At 35.8% G+C, this 5,000-nt stretch overlaps 1 protein-coding gene across 1 annotated transcript in view; it reads left to right on the forward strand.

The window, feature by feature from the left end:
• LOC125048235 (octopamine receptor beta-2R-like) overlaps nucleotides 1-5,000 on the forward strand; it is a 378,640-nt gene that overhangs the window by 347,140 nt on the left and 26,500 nt on the right. The window contains exon 2 of the mRNA XM_047646825.1: nucleotides 4,173-4,234. The gene's annotated coding sequence lies outside the window, so the exon portion shown is untranslated. The remainder of the gene's footprint in view (nucleotides 1-4,172; nucleotides 4,235-5,000) is intronic.

Here is a 5,000-nt window from a genome sequence, read left to right on the forward strand (position 1 = left end):
TCAGTTTCAAAGCTTCGTGATTTCAAGGCTTCGAGGCTTCAGGACTTCAGGACTTTAAGATTTCGGGGCTTCAGGTTTTTCAGGACTTAATGACATTCGGGGATTCAGGGTATCTTCAGGGTCTTAGGGACTAGCACACAGGCCTCGCGGGACGGCTCAGAAGCCCAAGAACTTCGAAAAAGAAGTTCTCCCGAAATACTTGACCGAACGGAACTCCTATCAATCACCCCCCTTCCTCTCCCCTCTCCCTCTCCCCCTCCCCCTCTCTCCTCTCCTTTCATAACTTGGAAGGAGGCGACGGCGGCGGCGAAGGAGGAGGAAGAATATGCGAGGAACTTGACTAATTCCGTTGTATCCACAGCAAAAGAGAGAAAAATATAAAATAAAAAACAGACATTGGGTGTGTTGTTCTCCCATGAATTTTCCCCAACTTCTTCACATGTCTCTGCGTATGAAATGATGGATTTAACATTTATACTTATTTACTTATCAAACATCACAACTTTCAATTTCCGGGATAAACAAAATTTAAACGTAATGACAAAACTGCTTATTAACCCCCCCCCCCCATGGAATTATTTACAAATTAACCATTTATATATGGTTATTTTAACTTATTATATTAGTTTTAAAACCAAATTTTGCTATATAAATATGACTTCAAAATAAAATAAAAATTGAATAAACATTTCGGTGGGGTTTGGCAATTGTATGGTTCAGACATCTTTACAATTGTAGCCAATGCATCTTTCAAATGTCTAGTTAATATCGATCTCAACATATATATAAATATATATATATACATACATAGACAGATAGATAGATAGATAAACGGAAAAATAGATAGATAGATAGATAAACGGAAAAAAAATAGACTGACAGGTCCATCCGAAAGTCAGATTTGTATGTACATATAAAATTGGTCCTAACCACGAGTGAGAGAAACCGACTCAGCGAGTGAAACTAATGACACAACGAATCGAACATTGAATTATATGTTAAAAGCAAAACAACAAAGAAAATTGAGAAAAGGGGAAACAAGTAAAACAAAGAAAAGGGAAACGAAACAAAGACAAAACAGCGAACGAAGCGCGTTTCATTTTCGAAACAGCGACACCAGAGCCCTCGGACAGCTGTGCGAATTAACACTTCTTATAATTGCACCGGATGCGCCTTCGTATTTTTTTTTTTTTTTTTTTTTTTTTCAACACCTGGCGACTAGATGTATATCTGCGCTTTTATCTATTCATTTATTCATTTGCTTTTAGATCTATACATGCCATGCCCGTGAGTTTCTATGTATGCATTTCTGTCCGTTTTCTCTCTTCTCTCCTCTCTCTCTCTTTTATCTCTTTGCTTCTCTCTCTCTCTCACTCTCTCTCTCTCTCTCTCTCTCTCTCTCTCTCTCTCTCTCTCTCTCTCTCTCTCTCTCTCTCTCTCTCTCTCTCTCTCTCTCTCTTCCTATCTCTCTTCCACGCCCTGTCTCGTAATTCATACACACTGGCGATGAAATATTAAGTTACATGTAATTAAACGAGTAAATAAAAGCATTTTGAATTAAATTTTCATGCATAATTAACTTGTGTTCATTCTGAATACTAAACATGATAAGATGATAAACATGAAGATGAATAATACATGTATGAATATAAAGTGAACAATTCGTGATGAATTATAAAGAACGCAAGGATGGATTACAAAAATTAATATACAAAGGTAAGGAGATTAGTTATTCAAATAAGTGAAAGTCCAAGTGAATAGCTGTAAATTAAGAAACTGTAAAACAAATAGCTTTGACAAATTATATTTTAAGAAAAGAAAATAAAACTTAAAAAAAAAATAACTAAAAAAAAAAAAAAAAACACATAAAATGGAGTCCTTTTAATCACAGTCCCGACTTAAGTTAGATTTAAATGCATGGACTAAAAAAAAAAAAAAGATGAAAAATAAAAAGAAAAGTTTATGAAGTCAAATAATCTTAATCATTCTAGTTAAAACAGTCCAAGTTTTGCGAAAATATGACGGTTATGAAGCTCACAAGATGAAGTTTGGTTTTCCTTAATCACTATAAATCACCAAGAAAGTCTAGCAAAAACCCCGAACGTTTCTAGAAAGTTCACTAGGGAGTGACATAGATCGATTTACGTAGGGATAGATAGATATATAGATATTTTGACAGATATTAAAGAATTTATAGAATGAAAGATTTCAAATTAGAATCGTAAACTTCATGTACGTGGAAAGTTTATATTTATATTTCCCTTTTGTTTCTCTTTCTTATATGTTTAAGACTCTTCCGTGCTGCCTCAGAGCAACAGCATACCATTTGCATTTCAAATGATGCATACCCCGCTGGCATTTAAAACATTAAAAAGAGAAAGCTAAGATTGCCCAAACTTTTTTCTACTAAAACCCTCTTTAATGAGGATCCAGCCCCGCGTGAACCGGCTTATTTCTTCGCCTCTATCAAATCGGAATTCGGCCGCCAAGTCCGGCTTCCTCCCGCCGTGCCGATTGCCAGCCGTTGGCGCAAACAGACACGGTCGCTTCGGAAGGAAGGGAATCGAGGGAGAGAGAGAGAGAGTGAGGGAGAAAGTGAGGGAGGGAGGGAGAGATACAGAGATAAAGAGAGAGAGAGGGAGGGAGGGAGGGAGGGTAGGGAGGGAGGGAGGGAGGGAGGGAGGGAGAGAGAGAGAGTGAGAGAGAGAGAGAGAGAGGGGGGGGGGGGCAGAGGCAAAGACAGATAAAGACGGGAGAAATGCAATTGTGAAAGGCGGGGGATTATGACGAGGAAGATCGAAAGACCGATTGTGAGAAAAGATTATAGAGATATAGAGTGTGTATTGACATTCCTTTCAAAGTGTCAAAACGTTGATTTGATATATTTTTGCAGCGAATTTACTGATCACGAGCGTTTGACATGAATGAATTATTCACTGAAAAAAGAAAATTTAGTGCGTACTTGTGTTCACATATTTTTACAGAAGATGAATTAGTCTCGAAGAATTCACCTGATGATAATGTAATGTAAGGCCCATAAAACGCGGAACACTTTATTTTGTCGAAAAATGTGATACATGAATCATACTCGAGCATGTCGTTACTATGATAAATGGGTTTCTCTCCGCCCATGAGGACAGGAAAGATAAATTGGTTTCTCTACATTGTAAATGAAGACCTGTAGGTATCTGGATGAATGCATGTAAAAGTGTATGTTGTGTGTTTGTTTATGAGAGAGAGAGAGAGAGAAAGAGAGAGAGAGCGTGCGTGCGAGTGTATGTATCTATATCATATTACTATATTCTACATATTTTATATAACCTTATATATCAGATACATACGTATCTTTACACATACATATACATATGCATTTACTCATGATCATTGCTTTAAATCAATGTTCATCTCTTCCCATGTTGTAACAAACAGGCAAGCATGTCCATTGCTATACCTGTTTATCCGTCTCTCCTTGCCACATTAGACATTCCAGTGTTGCCTATCCCCTTCTGCAAGAGCTATGTAATGTCGTAACACTACCTTTCTTCGCCTCTGATTGCCACATGCTAAATACGTGATTTCGACCCGTCTTTAAACCACTGAAGGAGATGACAGGCACACTCCCTGCAGCCGCACTCCATCATTACTATACAATAAAGGAGTCAAGACATCTTGGTTGTCTACCTTACACCCTACGCTCGGCACCTACCATCAACTGGGCCCCTTTAATGTGTGTGTGTGTGTGTGTGTGTGTGTGTGTGTGTGTGTGTGTGTGTGTGTTCGTGTGAGTTTGTGTACATCTGTGTGAAATTGTATGTATTTCAGTTTACTGGTGGCTCTTTTACACACCCACGCGTGGTATGAGTGAGAGTACACCTTCGTATTTAAATCACAAAAGATGAAATTAGATCAAACACATATTGAATTCCACACGGAAGGAACATCCACCAGCGAGGGAAACCACAACACCAAATTTCCCGCCAATTATTTTCGAGCGAAGCCAACCGTAATGATAATATTTATGCAGATGATCATCATACTTCATTACAAATGCTGATCTAAATATAAATGAATCGTATGATCATTAGAGATTGAAGGCATTTATTTTATATATTTTATTAAATATACATAATCAAGCAGATATTCAAATTAATGTTTTTTTCATCTATTTTCAGGAATGTCTTTGAATCCAGCTGCCCGACCGACCTCCCTCGCTCTCTCTGCCGCTGCTACAAGGGTGAGGAAAAGGGAACAGTTGCGATAAAGAAAGGAATAAGGATAAAATTCGTAAACAAGTAAAAATGGGTAAATCAAGATATTAGGGTAAATGTAGGAGAAAAAGACAAAAGGTAAATAACGTAAAATTGATAAAATAAGCCAAAGAGAGAAAATAATGTATATAAGGAAAATCCGGTAGAAAATAAAGGTACATAACGTAAATAGGAAAAATAACGAAAAATAAGATTAAAAGGGAAGAATTAAGAATTAAGAATAGAATGATAAATAAGCATAGACGTAATCAAACAGATAGGTAAAAAGATTTATACATTTATCCAGTTTTCGTCACATATGTATATAAGACGCAAGTGTATAAAATATGCTTCTATGAACATATGAAATAAGTAAATCAGTAACTAAGAACAAGTACACTAGCAGAGAGAAAAGTAGATACCATAATAAATTAAATGAATGATGTAGTTAGAAAGACTGGTATAAGTGGTTTAATTACCATATCTCCGTGATTTAACAGTAAGCCTAATAACAATAACAATAATAACAATGACGATGATAATGATGATTATAGTAATAATAATAATGGTGATAGTAAGAATAATTATATTGGTGATAATGATGATAATAATAATGATAATGAAACTAATAACAGCATAATTATTATTACTATAATCAGTATAGTAATGATATCATCACTACTATAATATTATAATTGCTACTATTGTTATTATTCTTTTTATCATCAATTATCATTAGTTTTATTATTTCAT

The sequence above is a fragment of the Penaeus chinensis genome, chromosome 43 (assembly GCF_019202785.1).
Source record: "Penaeus chinensis breed Huanghai No. 1 chromosome 43, ASM1920278v2, whole genome shotgun sequence".
Taxonomy (NCBI): Eukaryota; Metazoa; Arthropoda; class Malacostraca; order Decapoda; family Penaeidae; genus Penaeus; species Penaeus chinensis.